At 40.1% G+C, this 17,164-nt stretch overlaps 1 protein-coding gene across 1 annotated transcript in view; it reads left to right on the top strand.

Annotated features, from left to right (window-relative positions):
- The window catches only part of LOC105923632, an 869,484-nt gene that overhangs the window by 142,820 nt on the left and 709,500 nt on the right, over positions 1–17,164 (top strand). The gene's annotated exons all lie outside the window — the stretch shown is intronic.

The raw sequence follows: 17,164 nt of genomic DNA, 5'->3' as shown, positions 1-17,164 counted from the left end.
TTCATAATTTGGACCCTTCTGTCTTTGAGGGGAGCTAATTTCTCTGTAACTCTGTGGTTGACGTCTGGGTGGTTTGGACCAGCTTCGTCTCCATAGAGATCTTCCTGTGACATCGTTTTGCTGAGGAAGGTCTTGATCCTCTTTAGTGCTGAGAAGCACCTCAGATTCAGCTGTGAAGAGGATCTTCAGCAGGACCACGGTCTCTGAGGAGGTTGTCCTGAAGGTTGTTCCCCAGGGAGAACTGGTGCAGAGCCACAGCACCACTGCAGCTCTGGATCTCATCACTGCTGAGATCCAGAGATCCGTTTTCAGTTTGTTCTTGTTCAGCAGTGGCTGATCCTCCTCCGAGGCGTTTAGCTTCAGGGACGTGGTTGTGGTACCTGCCTGCAGCAGAGCACCACTGATCAGATGCTCTTTGGAGGCAAAACCGTGTTTCAGGCCCAGGATGGTGTCACCTACCTAAAGAAGAATTCACTAGTTTATCACAATATGGAGATGGCTATTAGTCAGGTTCTATTTATTTTAAATATATATATATATATATATATATATATATATATATATATATATATATATATATATATATATATATATATATATGTGTGATTGTGGTTTTATTAGATTTGTTCTTTGTGCCAACAAATACTGATTCCAACCTCCACATATTAAACACCCATCGTCCGTTATTGCTGAGAACAATAGAAGATTGGATAGTTGTACCGAATGGTTCTCTGTATTATTCACAGGCTCCACATCTAAGGTTTATACTTTTAACCATTGGCTCTGCTTGCATGAACCTTTTCTCACTTCTTAAACTACTTTTCACTCGGTTTGAAATCATTCTTTTTTTTCCCGTGTTCTAACTAAACGAATCAGGGTAAGAGTTTGTTTCTTTTTAAATAAAATAAAATCTAAAGCCGTATTTTGTCATTTTAAAGGAAGAAGAACCATAAAACTAACCTGGTCTCACATTTGGATCACAAATTGCTTCACAATGAGTATTCATAAGAACCCCATTTTCAGATGTTTATTTACCAACATTCATTAATTAACATTCATCAAAGGACTCCCTGTTGTTTTCCTTAGGCCCTCTAATTATGAGAATCACTAGAAGTTAGAAGTTAAAAGCAGAAACTTCAGAACTCTGTAAAGAAACGTTGGCAGTAGAAGTGGGTCAGAGCTCGCTGTGGGAGGAAGATGAGAGCATCATCCACCCTGAACCAGGCTGGTGGTTCTCTCTGACGGTGGGGGCTGCTGCCTTCCTGCTGCGGCCATTTAGCAAGGGGTGGAGCACACCCTGGAAGGGTTGCTGGTTCATCACAGGATGTTACTGAGACACAGGACCAACAACAACCATGCACACACACACACAGGGGCACTTTACAGAGAAACGTGCAGCTTTCTGTTGTGGGAAATTAGTTTATTTAGTTTTAAAGGTATGCTGTTAGTCTTTGAACACAGGAATCATGATTATGCTACTGAATATTAATTTATTGATGGTCCAACTGATGGTAATCTGAGTGGTTTTATGGAACAAAAGCAGAAAAACCCCTCAGTAACTTTCCGTTTTACTGTTTTTAATCATTAAAAGGAATTTTGCATGCAACGCTAAAACTGCAGCTTCCTTTCGCTGAAACCACCAGGCTGAAGCTGGTCCTGTTTCTCATCAGGGTTTGGTGTTCTGTGGTCATTTATTCAGTGCATTCCGTGTAAACTTGATTATTTTCCACTCTGTGGTAAAACGGGTCAGGTTGCCGTGAGAAGTGTGAGGCGCTTTCTGGTTTCTACTGCTCTGTTTCAGATTCAAAACCACGTTTATGTTTAGCTTTTAGCTGCAGAGGTGTGAAGAGCAGGAAAACTGTTCACCATCTGTTAGTTTTCGATTGTTGTTAACACAATATTTTTACTGTAATACAACAATCTTAGTGTTGCAGTGTAAAACTTCTTTAGATTTATTTCCTTGTTTAACTTCAGGTTGCTTTGATCAGCAGCTCAGGCTCTGGGTGTAAATGGCTGATGCAATAATGAAAACATTTTAAACAATAGTGTCAATTAGTGTGTTCATATCCATTAAACTCTGATTATGAGTGTTTCTGCACGACAACCCTTCATTTTAAAGACACAGAGGGAATCTGATGTCTGGGTCCGGTTTCTCATGCCAGTTTTAAATTAAAGAAAGTTAATTAAATCTCAGGTAAACTTCTGTGGTGTAGATTGTTGACAGAACCGGTACCAGTGGAGTTCCCCGTGGTGCTCCTGTGCTGCACATCAGACTGTCAGAACCACAGCCCAAAAAATAACAATAAAAAAGAACCACAGGTCTGTGTCCTCACACAGTGCAGCCGATCAGTGAGGTGATCCAGCATCCACTGGGACAGGTGGTGGTCCACTCCTGACCGCTCCAGCTGGTCCTTCAGCAGTTCTGGTTGGATGGTGTTGAACCCACTAAAGCAACCAAAGAACTGTAACCTTACCGTGGTTCCAGGATTCTCCAGATGGGCAGAACTCGATGCAGCAGGTAAATAATGGCATCATCCACCCTGATGCCAGGCTCGTTCATAATGCAGGGGATCCAGTGAAGACTTCAGCAGAGGGTGAAGATGGTTGAGGATCAGCCTCTCCAGGGTCTTCTGCAGGTGTGGTGTTAGTGCTAACCAGCCTGTAGCTGTTTAGATCTTTGGGATGAGAGTCAGACCTAATCACAGAGAGTGAAAGGATTACCCACCACAGCGTTATTAAAAGACAATTATTCTGTAGTTTGGTGCGGGGATTGATTTGGGAGTGAAGCCTGAAAAACTGTCACAACGTTACTGAATGAATGCATCTTTAGCTTTAGGATGTGCTGATTTAATGATAGCTCGTATTATAAACAATACAAATATGTTCTCACAAACCCTTCTCAGCTCTTTTTTTTTTAATAAATCTACATCTAAATCAGGGGCGTCCAAAACTTTTGGCTCGCAGACCGAAATTGTTAAGAACATTCGAGGTCTTAAATAAATAAGTAAAAATGTTTTTTTTTTACCTGCTCTGCAAAATATGATCATTTTAAAAATAAAATAGAATCTCTTTATTTAACCAATTTTAATAAACTAATTCCAATACATTTTTTATGCACCAAAGTTTCCATTTGGTTAAAAGAGGCTGGATGGATGAGGTCCTATTTACAAAAATTAAACAGCATGTAGAACGTGTAGTTATTAAAAGACGGATGTGTTGTGGCCGACTTTGGACACGCCTGCTCTGAATGACGCCCTCAGGCTGCAGAGAAGGAGGGAGGAATCAGTATCAGTCCATCCGTTCTCTGTTTCATCAACCACTCCAGAAATGAGGCGCAGGTCGCGCGTGAGCAGACGCAGAGCAGAGCGCGAGGACAGCGGGGCTCAAAGTGTAGCGCGTGTGAGATTTGAACGCTGAGTACCTGTCCCCGCGCGCTCAGGTCACTGACTCAACAATAACAGAGTTTATATTAAAGTTAAACTCTGTTCCTCAGATGATTCTGTTAAACTCTGGTTAAACTCGCTGACTTCCTCAGGAGGAAATGGCTGCTCCTCAGACTGCTCTCCTCCTCTGGACTCTGATGGTCTGCGGCTCCTTCATGGCTGCTTCTGCTGGTAAGATTGATCTCTGATAATGGAATGAAATCATGTTTTCATGTGAGACTATGTGATCTGATTTACAGGGACTCAGAATTTCTCTGGGCTCCACTCCCAGCAAACTGTTTGTCCCTCTGTAACCTGCTGCATGTAAATATCAGAACTTTTATTTAATCCTCTGATTCAGCATAATACTGGTTTAATTGGCGGATTTGGTCATTAGGAAATAAATAATTTCAGGTTCTGTTCGTGTGACGCATGGAATATCTGGAGGACCAACTCTGACAAATCCAAAAAATCAAAGCTAAATAAATAATTAAAAAAACTTTATATAAATGCAAAAAAATACAGCAAATAAATGTAAGCTGTAACTTTATTATGCAATGAGACATAAATATATACATCCCTTTTTAACATGCTTCTACCTTTCTAATAATTACCTTATTATTAGTTATCATTTCTAAATGTATCATTTCATTGTATTTATTTTTGCTTTAATATTTTTCCTGTTTTATTCTTCCTTTGCATTTTTACCGTATATCTTCAATGCTTTTTTAAATTTCTGCCTGTTTTCTACGTTTCTTTCAGCGTTTCTGCCTCATTATGAAAATGAGGAGGTTTCTGTTAGAGCGCATATAAGATGCAGAGCTGCGTTATGTTTTAATAACACATTCAGTGTTATTCAGTAAATTTGCAAATAACTGCGCTCAGTATTAGTCATTATTGTCCCAAAGGCAGCTGCAACATGCGCACCGATGGCAGGCCGCTATGTGGAGAACAAGCAGGCAGATGAAAACAGCAATGAGCTTCTCTGTTCCTTTGAAGTAATAGAAGATAAATAACCAGAACCTACGGCAGCCTGGTGAGGTCATTGTTTCATGTTCTGAACGTAATCTCAGTCAGAAACGGCGTCATAATCTCTCCAGAAACCCTGAACGCACAAAACCGTTTTAATAGAGAACGTCTGATATTTGACTTTATTTTTTAATAAAACAATATGAATTATTATGGAATAAATGGACAAACTGTTGTTTTGTCAACAGAACTTCAGCAAATACTGTTCATGCCATGGTTTTGCCACGTGTCTGACCCACATGTCAAACACTCAGGAAACAAAGAATGTTTTAGAATAATTATTGAAGAAATTTAAAATCTTCTGCGACAACTCCAGGTATGGATTATGGGCGGAACTGGAGAGGAATCCAGAGCACAGGGTCAGATCTGAGGGAGAACAGAGTTAAGTCTTTCAGGGCTACAGCTGAACCGAACAACAGAGAGCTAGAGTCATACCACACAGGTAGAGGACTCATGCATGAAGAGCTGGCAGCATGCTTCTTAAATACTCCACTCATGATGATGCAGCACCTGTTGCACCACCAAACCACCACGCTCCCTGATGCCATCTAGAGGAGTAAAAGAATAAAGCAGAACAGAAAAAAGGAGACCAAGTCTCCCAGACTCCAACAGTTCAACAATAAAGTAAAAAAAAACAGTTGGACTTTATTTAATTTTTTTCTGAGTTTAATAAGAAAATATTTCAGCTGCCAAATCATATTTAAATTGGCAATGAAAATATCATGTTCATCATTATTCTACTGTCACCCATTTCAAACGCAAAAGCTGAGAGAAACCTCCGTTGACTGAAAACTTCCCTCTGATTATTGAACAGCTCCTCTACATCCACAAACTGACAGCCTGGACGTGAACAAACTTCCTGCTTTTCCAGGAAGCAAAAGGAGGCTCATTATGGAAGATTCAGAGGAAATTAGGACTTGTTAATAGTTCAAAACGACTTCCCACATCAACGAATAGAATACATACTTACTGACACGACTAAATGGTTCTTTTTCTTGTTACAAGCTTGACAACGTTTCAGTTGTTTTAAAAATGTGTGATGAGGGAACACAGACATGAGGGAACAGGCAGAGATGTTAAGGAGGCATCATTATGAGATTATGCTGCAGAAAATGTATGTTGTTGGTGATTTGTGTTTTGGTCGTAAAAATAGAGTACACTGTGTCCAACATCCAAAAGATGGACTGAACTTTAGTTAGGCCTCTACCCCATTCCCTGCCCAGACTGGGTGGTCCCATCTGAAGCCAACACTTCCGCTGGTAGAGCGTCACTGAGGCACCCCCCCCCCCCCCCCCCCATCACAGTAAGGTGGCAATCACACTGGGGGAAACAAGAAATAAAGTTAGAATAAATAAAAAAAGCACAAATATATGCTTCATCCAAGTTTTGCAACCAACTGTAAAACATATATCTTATGGCCATTGAGCAATTTTATATCTCACATTAACGTAACCCTAATAATTAACAATAACCTCAAAAGAAATCAAAGATAGTAACAATTAAAAACCTCTTAAAGATAATTAACAAAAATACATAGATTATGTTTAGACCTTTAACTGTTTAAAAGTAACAATGTTTTTGTAGTTTTATACTACACTGTGTTGTTGTGTGCAGTACGATCAGTTTTACATGAATAACATGAGATGGCTCGATCTCCGAGGACAAAATCGATGCAGAGACACACAGAGCTCTTTAAAAGCGACTGAGATGAGAGTAGGCAGTGAAAAAAGTTAACATATATATATGTCAACAGAACATATATATATATATATATATATATATATATATATATATATATTAGGGCTGGGCAAGTTAACGCGTTAATTTCGCGTTAACTCATTAGACTATTAACGGCGATATTTTCTTTAACGCGCGTTAACGCATGTTGGTCACATGCTTTTATTTTGTGAAGGTCTGTTGCTGCGGTGTAGGGGTTTGAATCAGAACAGTAGGTGGCGATAATGCGCCAATAACCTCGCTGTCAGCCCAGCCTCAGATTCAAAGAGGAAGAAAGATACTGGCCGGAAAAAAACACAGCTGACATGCGGAAGGCGGTGTTTCCCGCAGGTACCGCCATAGACATATATAAAGAGTAGACCCCGCATCGACCGCTCTCGCCTATAGGCGCTGACGAGATTTAGGGGCGCCATCTTGGGGCGGTCGACAACTCCGCTCAGTCTAATGTATTAACCAGGTGCAGAATCAATTTTAATCAACTATAACTCGTTTAATGTTAAACTAATGTTCACATTTGTTTTGCTTAAAACTTTAAAACTATAGCTATTATAATAAATGGTCCAGTGCGTTTAAATAATCTTAGTGGGGTTAAAAGTAATAGATTATTCTGACATGATGTATGTATGTTTCAAAACACAGCCATGCACACATTTTTTATAATTTTTTTATTGCTATATAAACAAACACATTTGTACATGTACATATACGTCCCAAAAAGAACCCGTGATGGGCGAAATCTGTAAAGTAGTAACCTTTATTTATTTTTTTACAATTATTATATACAATGAAATACACTATAGTATATTGAAACCATAGAACAAAACCTTTTTACCGGCCCAAGCATTTGTTTAACAAATGAAAGTACTATATAAACGTTTTTTTTATTATTTACAAATAAGCTGTAAAATAATAATTTTAATCAATACGAACTGAAAGCTTCAAATTGCGGAGATCAGCGCGGCCCACCGCGACCCGAGTCATTGGATTAGAACGGGAGAAAATGAAAAATTATTATAAAAAAAATACAAAGTACAGTAGGACAAATAGTGACTCGTGTGTATTTCACTGTTCTTTTGACTGAGGCGCTGCATCCGTGACTCCGCTCTGTAGCGTTTTTTTCTTCTAAAGCCCGCGGTGCAGGAGCGGGAGAAGAACACATTTTTATCGGTAGTTGTCACTCTTTTTTTTCTGGGCAAAAAGATTCTTATAAACCGACACGCCACCTGATGAGAACTGTAATGAACGGCTCATCAATGAAAGTCCGTGAAGCAGCGAGACCGTGAAAGGTGAACCGCAATATAGCGAGGGTTCACTATATATATATATATATATATATATATATATATATATATATATATATATATATATATATATATATATATATATGCTGTTTATTCACTAATGTCTAACAACAACTTTGTATCTCCTAGTATTAGAAAACTTACATTCTGATCAAAAATATAAACAATGTATTTTCATCTTGCTTGTGAAAAGTTATCCCTCGAGCCCTGACATAAATAGTCCCTCGATTTAAAAAAAAATGAGCCGCACAGTGCTGAGGCATCATTAGTGTGTCAGCTTGAATCAACAGGATTAGGTATCGAGTCGACCGCCCCAAGGTGGCGCCCGTAATTCCTGCGCAGCGACAGTCAATGCGGGGTCTACTCTTATATTATGTCTATGGGTACCGCGAGCGAGCTTAGGCGAGGCGAGGCGGTGAGTTGGCGGCCGGAACAAGTTTTGAGCGGAGCGGAGCGGGGGGTCTGCTTAGACGCCGTCGGTGAAGTCGCTTCTCGTTTCAAAGTATCCATGTATTTTTGCCTGTTTTCCCCCTGCCATTCACTATATGCGCGCGAGAAAGCAACAACAAAAAACCGCGTGTCAACGTCAAATAAACGCAAGCATATCGAGTTAGCAAGCATTTCAGTTTAAAGTTCTTCCAGCATGGAATATGACAGAAACAAGTTAGTTGGAACCACTGCCAAGTTAAACTTTGGTATTGAACATAAAATGGTAATGCTGCTCCCTGCTGTTACCTCAGAAATTGCCTGTTTTTGGTAGATTTTTTCCCCATAAAGAGAATTCCCTGTCAGTGGCAATAAGCTTTAATTTATTATTATTGCTATTTTTTGTTTTACATGTTTAAGTTGAGCTTTACACTAAATATGTGTTACTGATAAGTGCTACAAATGTTACAACACTTTTGTTCATATGGCAGCAGAACATTAAAATAAAAGTGCTCTTTACACTACTTTTGAATTCATTCTTGGAGTTTGTAAATACAATGCGATTAATCGCGATTAATCAGTGCGATTAATCGCGATTAAATATTTTAATCGTTGCCCAGCCCTAATATATATATATATATATATATATATATATATATATATATATATAGAGAGAGAGAGAGAGAGAGAGATAGATAGATAGATAGATAGATAGATAGATAGATAGATAGATAGATAGATAGATAGATAGATAGATAGATAGATAGATAGATAGATAGATAGATAGATAGATAGATAGATAGATAGATAGATAGATAGATAGATCGATCGATATAAAGGCCACAGGTATGGGCTTCTGGGGGTTTCTGTCTAGATACACCCTTCTGGAGTTCTGACAGTTAGCTTACTTATTTCCGTGTTGCCTTGCACGTTCAGCCCTAACCTCCTTTCATGTCTTCATCACTCCATAAATCCGCCGCCGACAATCAGCTGGTCACGTCCACAGCCAATCAGTGAATAGCAGTGTGCATGTCAGCCCTGATTAGCTCTCAGTGCTGCTTCCTTTCCCTGGGAACTGGAAGCCATGTAATCCCTGAGCAGTGTACCTGTTTCCTGTTTGTTGACGCCATCTTTGTATATCTCCACTGAGGCAACCGAGGCCACTGTTAGAGCATTATAGATCAGAAAGCCACTGTCTATGCGGTATTTTGTGAAGATAAGTACGAGTACAAATTTATTGTAGCGTCACTCCTGCGCTTTAGGTAGCACTGTTGCTTTGCAGCAAGAAGGTCCTGGGTTCAAGTCCTACCCTGGGCTTCTCTAAATTGTCCTTAGGTGTGAGTGTGTGTGTGAGAATGGTTGTTTGTTCTGTTTGTCTCTGTGTTGCCCTGCGACAGACTGGTAACCTGTCCAAGTGAACCCGCCTCTCACCCATTGACAGGTGGAGATAGGACCCAGCACCCATCACGACCCCAAGAGGGATAACCGTGTCGGAAAATGGATGGATATTAATAATAATAAGAAGAAGAAGAAAATTTGAATTGTTTTAAATCAATTTTATGCACGTTTCTATTTAGAATTAGGCAGTAAATTCTTCTTCTTCCTCTCTAACCTCTCTGCTATGTGATGTTTCCTGTCCTGCAGATCAGATTAACATCACAGCTGTAGCTGGAGAAACCGTCATTCTGCCATGTAGAGCTCCTGAAAACAAAACTGTTACAGCTGCAGAGTGGAGGAGAACTGATCTGGAGTCAGGTCAGCCTGTTCTTTTGTACAGGAATGAGAAGCTTGATGAAGAGACTCAGAGTTCATCCTTTAGGAACCGAACAGATCTGCAGGACGTGGAGAATGGAGACGTGTCTCTGGTTCTGCAGAAAGTGACGACTGCTGATACAGGAATATATGAATGTCGAGTTGTTCAGGGAGGAAATAATCACAGCAGGAGATCCATTCTGGATGATGACCCCCCCATCAGCATCATTAACCTGAGAGTTGAACCAGGTGAGGAGGGTGATATGATAATTTTAATTGTTGATGAAACATGATTATTATTTGTGATCTCCATCATCTTTTCAGTTGCTTGTGAAAATATTTTGAATTCTTCGTCAACACACTTTTAAATGTCCTTTTATTGCCTGTTGTTACAACTATTCTTTATTTATTACCTTTAGTTATGATCATCCATACAATATTAATTTAAAACTTAACTGACTTAATTTATTTTCTAATAGTCTATCAAAATATATGTTTTACTGTTAAAAGGTCAAACGGAGATCCAAATGTATTTTAAAATAAAATCTTTGGACCTTCAAGCTTCCTTAAAAATGACTTTACATGGCTGCCTGTGTGACCAGCAGCTGATGTTCTGCATTAGGGCTGCTTACTCCTCCTATTTTCTCCTCCAAAGACCAAAGCTGATGAGGCTTTGGAAACAGAAACCAAAAAGAAATACCACCTAATAAGAGCAGTTCAAAACAACTTTCCCTGGTCCTGAAAGAGCCGTGAAGCACTGCGAAATGAAGAACGTCTTTTTTAAACAGTTATCATTCCGATGTTGATACTTAAGTTTACTTACTTACGTTTAAATTTAAATAAAATATTCTACGGCCCTTGCAGAGATGATTCAACCGCCTCCACATGGACGTGTTACTCCCGGCTACGCAGTGCTCCTCCGCCGCTGGCGAGACAGAACATACCTGCGGCGAGGGTCCCACTTGGTACGGTTCCCACAAGGAGGGGGGTGGGGGGTAATTACTGACGCATCGGCCCTCGGATGGGGAGCAGTGTGGCAATGCAGGCCCGTCCAGGGGCTGTGGAAGTCTCAGGAGGGACGTTTGTAGATTGATATCCTGGAGCTGAGGACATTTTATCTGGCACTGAGCCACTTCTTGCCCTCTCTCTCTCAAAGACAAGCATGTGCTTATGAGGATGGTCAGCTCCTCAGCAGGGTTCCATGTCAGCCCCCAGGGTGGTAGCAGAACACAGTGGTTCCTGACGGAGGCCCAGAGGCTGTGGACCTGGGCCTCCGTCAGCTTCAGCTTCATCAGGGCTGTGCACCTACTGGGGACGAGGAACCCTCAGGGAGATTATCTGTCCCGACAGGGGCCTCCGTCAGGGGAAAGGAGGCTGTATCCTCAGGTTGTACAGCAGATATCGGTTCGGTACGGCCCAGGTCGATCTTTTTGCCTCAAGCAGCAGTACACATTGACCTTTGTGGTTTTCCCTGGCGGAGACCAGCGCCCCACTCGGAATGGATGCCCAGCCGGTCTGCAGTATGCTTTTCCCCTGTTTCAGCAGTTTCTGTCCACTCTTCAAAAAGTGAGATCGTCAACCCAGAGGGTTCCCTTGGTGCTTGACTACCATACATATTGCCTAGTGTATAACCTTTTTACATTATGGAAATTTTACATTATGGAAATATTACATATTATATTATTGGATGTTAAGTCTATAGGTTGGAGTTATTTTTACACTATCAATATATTTTTTTTCTTTTGGTCAATATTTACCCTTATCTTTAACTCTTGGTGTTTTTTAGAGCTAACTTTATATTAGACGTTATTTTTTTATTTTATTATTTTTCTTATCAATAAAATAAACTTTTGTGTCATTATCTAATCAGAACTAGGCAGTGAATTATTCTTCTTTCTCTCTAACCCATCTTCTCTGTAATGTTTTCTCTCCCGCAGATCAGATTAACATCAGAGCTGAATCTGGAGAAACTGTCATTCTGCCATGTAGAGCTCCTGAGAACCAAACTGTTACATCTGCAGATGTAAAAACAACATCTTTGTTTTAGGTGAAGTGAAGGAATTTCCTGCACTGAGATAAACATCTTAATACAGACTGGGAGCCCAGGTCCTTTAAATCGATACCTTCTCACAGAAACAGAGGATCTACAACAGTGTTGCATCCCGGACTAGCCCCCAATATTACAATAACTTGACTGATATGGAGTCAGGTCAGCCTGTTCATTTGTACAGGAAGGAGAAGCTTGATGAAGAGACTCAGAGTCCATCCTTTAGGAACCGAACAGATCTGCAGGACGTGGAGAATGGAGACGTGTCTCTGGTTCTGCAGAAAGTGACAACTGCTGATACAGGAACATATGAATGTCGAGTTGTTCAGAAAGGAAATAATCACAGCAGGAGATCCATTCTGGATGATGACCCCCCCATCAGCATCATTAACCTGAGAGTTGAACCAGGTGAGAACGGCTGCAACTAATCTTAACTGACGATGAAATATGATTATTTTTTGTGTGATCTCCATCATCTTTTCAGTTGCTTAAATGATCGTCCATAAAATTATTTCAAATTTAATTGACTTAATTGATTTTTAATATTTTATCAAAATATAGGTTTCACTGTTAAAACGTCAAATTAAGATATGTATTAATGTATTTTAAAATAAAATCTTTGGACTTTCAAACATTGCTTTCTGTTTACAAAGATTTTAAACTAGTGTAAAAAGGGTTTAATAACCAATACCAGCATCAACATTTAAGACAATTAACAAATTATTAATTAAAAAATATTGTAAATTAACAATCACTCCAGTTTGGGTGAGAGTAAATATATTGATCCTTCAATGCAATAAAAATATTTTGTGACAGAGGCTGCCAGAAGTCCTCTGAGGGTCAATCCAGGAGATGTGCATCGGGATATTTTCCAGGTGTCATACTTCATGCAGCCATGTTGCAGCTTCTTCCTCATTGCTGCAGACCTGGAATCCAGATCCGGTTTAAAACATTCATGGTGTGTCTACCCTGGAGATAGGGTTCTGATCCAGGGGAAGAGTCCAGATGTTCCTTTTAGGCTCTAGAAAATATCCAGATGCTAAATTTACTGTTTCAATCCTGGAACCCTTGGCACTTTAGTCTGATTTTATTATCTCAGTAATAACCTTTATGTAACCAGATATAATCACATTGAGATGTAAAATCTCTTTTCCTTCTGCTACTTTCATTCTAATTTCTAACTTTATAATGTCACAGAATATCTGAGCTTAATATTGTACATTTATGCTAATTAATGGTAAATTATTTTTACAGCAATTTCCTCCTCTGTGGCGACATTATTGTCATTATTTAATTGACGAGAGCCCTTGTCGCTCTATGGTATAATAATATGGATTCTCATGGTGGGAAAACCTTAGATTTAATTACCATGGTTTTATTAACTCACAATATGAACACAATATTGTTTAACTTGATCTGATGCTGTTCCTTTAAACAACTGTTATTAGTTCTAAATCTGATGTTGATGTCTGATAATTATCTAAAACTCTGATAATTGTGAGCTGAAACTTTCTATCAGAGATGCTCTGATCAATCAGTCAGAGATGGAAGCAGAGACTTCTGGCTCTTCTCTGGTCTGGAACATGATGAAGGTCTGCTAAAGGCCTGGAGACAGAAAATGGTTCTGGTCGGATTTAAACTAATAAGTCAAAAAGAAAAAATTATTGTAAATATTTCAGATCAACTAGGGTGTCTGTGGATAGGATTATATATTATTCTTATATTTAATAATCAGAGCTCTAACCTCTCTGCTCTGTGTTCCTGCAGATCAGAGAATCATCACAGCAGAACCAGGAGACACCATCATTCTGCCATGTAGAGCTCTTGAGAACGATCCTGATGGAGACGTAGACTGGAGCAGAACTGATCTGAAGCCTGGTCAATATGTTCTCATGTACAGGAACGAGCAGGTGGATCCAGAGGTCCAGTCTCCATCCTATAGGAATCGGACAAATCTGCAGGACATGAAGAACGGAGACGTGTCTCTGGTTCTGAAGAAAGTGACGGCTGATGATACAGGAACATATGAGTGTCGAGTCGTTCAGGAAATAAATAATCGCAGGAGGACATCCACTCTGGACCCTCTCACCATCATTGACCTGAGAGCTGAACCAGGTGAGTCTGTTTGTCTCTGGATCAGAACCTCCAGCAGTTTCCTGGTTGCTGACGTCAGACACAAACATCTCAGATCAGATGTTTGTGTTTTCTAAGCTGTTCCTCCAGGTCTGCAGCTTCTGAGCTTTAGATGGACAGAAATAAACACTTCAGTCATCCATGGTCCCCAGATCCTGAAGAACCTAAAGTTGGGCTAACTGCCCTAGCTTTCGCCACTAAGCATAGCAAACCACAACACATGGACCTGAGATTACACTACTACTTACTGAGAGAAGTTACCTAGCTGACAAAATAATAGTAGTAATTAAGTCACATTCCTTTCAAATAAACGTACCTTGCACATAATTTCAGCAAGTTGACTGCATGACCCTATCAACACAGTGATACAGGAGCATCCCATTGTCTCCCAGCAGCGCCAAGCTCATTTTGTGGCAGCGGCAGCTGGAGCTAATAGTGGCACTTTTACTGGCATGCTACTGCCAAGAAGGTGCCACGGCTGTTGCCGCACTCCTGTTGCTGTTTGTGAGCAAACGATTTGTTATAGATGCCCGTTAGTCTATAACTACTTCCAAATAATCATGTTTTATTATTATTATTTCTAATAAAAGCATGTTGCATTTCGCCAGCCACCTGCCACAAGGTGTCACAACGCTGGCAGTCCAGCTGCCGTAAGTAATGGCAGGTCTTCTGGCACTTTGTGTCACTGCAGCACAAGGTGTCAGGGAATTATTGGTCTAATAAATTTTAAGTATTTTAATTGTGGTCACCTCTTGGGTTAACAATACGAATACATGAGAGAATTTTCCTTTGCTTGTGGTTAATGATTAGAGATTTAAAGAGCAAATATACTTAAAGGTTATTGACATTTACTGGTGGCAAGTCTAATTCAGTGTTACAATTGACTAGACATCCATCTCCCATGGTAAAAAAAGGTTAATAATTGTTAATTAAAAAAACTATTCACTGTCATGATTGTTTACCGGTGTACTCAGGACGCGCACACGGGACTGAAGGTTTTAAAGAGTTTTATTACAAGAGGTTGCTGGATGGTGGGTGATGAAGTCCGGAGGGTCAGGGTTGCAGAGGATCAGAGATGTAAGTGACGATAGGAGCTGACGGCCCGGAGCTAGAGTCCATAAAGACCAAAGTGGCCAGGAAGCACAGTGGTCCGAGTAGCAGTTTTCAGGAGACACTATGGCTCAGAGCAGCGCATCTCCTGGGCGGCTAATCAGGTTAGCAGATCTCAGAGATACACCTGGAAACAGAGCAGAAACTTCTCCAGGGAAACACAGGGGTAACAGTCCTTAGAGTGACTGGCTAGACTAACCTTAACACGAGAGGAACCAATCTTCAAAGGCAAACGAGGACTGGCATGGAGAGGTGGTGACTGAAGTCGGACCGGCACAAGAGTGAGACAGAGGGAGGCTTAAATAGGGAGACTAGGAGGTGAAATGCATCTGACTGATTACCAACAGGTGTGACTAATGGCTGTGGGAGGGAGAGCTGGGTGAACTACAAAACAAGAAAGAAGCCAGACAACTTAAACCATGACATTCACTAGTTATAATCATTAAAGGCCCTAAATCACAACCTCTTGGAAACATTTTTCATTTTCTCTTTCCCTTGATTAGTCAAATATGTTATCTATTAGAATTTTCAATTAGAATAATGTTCTTATAGAAATAGCTTAAATTGCAAAACACAATTATGGTGACGATAAATAACAATTTTGATTTTCACCAAGATTACACAGCCTCAATGTTGATCCAGATCAGAAGACATGATGTTCTTTATGTGTCTCCACAGCACAATTTCCATCCTGGGCCTCAGCTCTTCTGGTTCTCCTGGTTCTGGTTGTAATTGCTGCAGCACTCTCAAATAATATCCAGCATTATTTCAAATCAGGTGAGTCTCTAAAACTCTGTTACCCATAATTCTGATGGTCACTGCCTGGTCTCCTGTTGTTGCCACAACCTTCTCTGTGAGGATCCTGAGCAGGACTATATGTGCATATATATGTGGTATATATATATATATATATATATATATATATATATATAGATAGATAGATAGATACAGTGAACCCTCGTTATATTGCGGTGCACCTTTCACGGTCTTGCTGCTTAACGGATTTGCGTTGATGAGCCGTTCATTAAATTTCTCAAACATAATCGATGGTGTCATGTCGGTTTATAAGAATCTTTTTGCCCAGAAGAAAAAAAGGGCGACAACTACGATAACTATGTTCTTCTCCGAAAAAAAAACACACCTGCACCGCGGGCTTTAGAAGAAAAAAACGCTTCAGAGCGGAGTCAGGATGCAGCGGCTCAGTCAGAAGAGCAGTGAAATACACGTGAGTCACTATTTGTCCTACTGTACTTTGGATTTTTTTTTAATAATCATATTTAATTTTCTCCCGTTCTAATCCAATGACTCGGGTCGCGGTGGGTTGGTGCTGATCTCCGCAATTTGAAGCCTTCAGTTCGTATTGATGATTAAAATTATTATTTTACAGCACAGTAGTTATTTGTAAAAAAAGAAGAAAAAAACGTTTATACAGTCATTTACTTGTTAAACAAATGCTTAGGCCTGTAAAAATTTCTGTTTTTACAGACGTTTTGTTCATTGGTTTCAATGTACAAATATGTTTGTTTATGTAGTAATAAAAAACTTATAAACATGTATGAGTAGCTGTGTTTTGAAACATACATACATTCTGTCAGAATATTCTATTACTTTTAACCCCACTAAGATTATTTAAACGCACTGGACCATTTGTTATAGCTCTATAGTTTAAAAAAAAAATGTGAAAATTAATTCATTATTCACCGAGTTATAGTTGATTAAAATTGATTCTGCACCTGGTCAACACAATACACTGAGCTGAACTGTTGACCGGCCCAAGATGGCGCCCCTAAATCCCGTCAGCGCCCATAGACAAAAGCGGTCGATGCGGGGTCTACTCTTATATTATGTCTATGGTTGCTTCTCCATGAGGATCCTGAGCAGGACTCTAGAAGCTCCTCTGAGGAACCTTCTAGTGGATTGTGGGTCAGATCTCAGCAGCTTCATGTCTCTTTGTCTGGTTGAGGACAAGCAGAGGCAGAAACTGCTGAGTCAGTGACTGAGGAGGAAGCAGAGCTGCTTGATCTGCTGTCAGTCAGCAGCTGGTTCCCAGTTCACCAGAAGCTCAGTGTGGAGATAGACAGAGATCTCTGAGCTGATGCTTCCATCATGGTCCATGAACACAGCACCTCAGAGGTTCTCAGCTCTCTGCTCATCATCTGCTCCACACTCTTTGATCCAGCAACACTTCTCACTCATCCATCCATCTG

The sequence above is a fragment of the Fundulus heteroclitus genome, unplaced genomic scaffold (genome assembly GCF_011125445.2).
Source record: "Fundulus heteroclitus isolate FHET01 unplaced genomic scaffold, MU-UCD_Fhet_4.1 scaffold_49, whole genome shotgun sequence".
NCBI classification, from domain to species: domain Eukaryota; kingdom Metazoa; phylum Chordata; class Actinopteri; order Cyprinodontiformes; family Fundulidae; genus Fundulus; species Fundulus heteroclitus.
The sequence above is the reverse complement of the archived record's forward strand: the minus strand, read 5'-3'. Positions and strand labels throughout refer to the sequence as shown.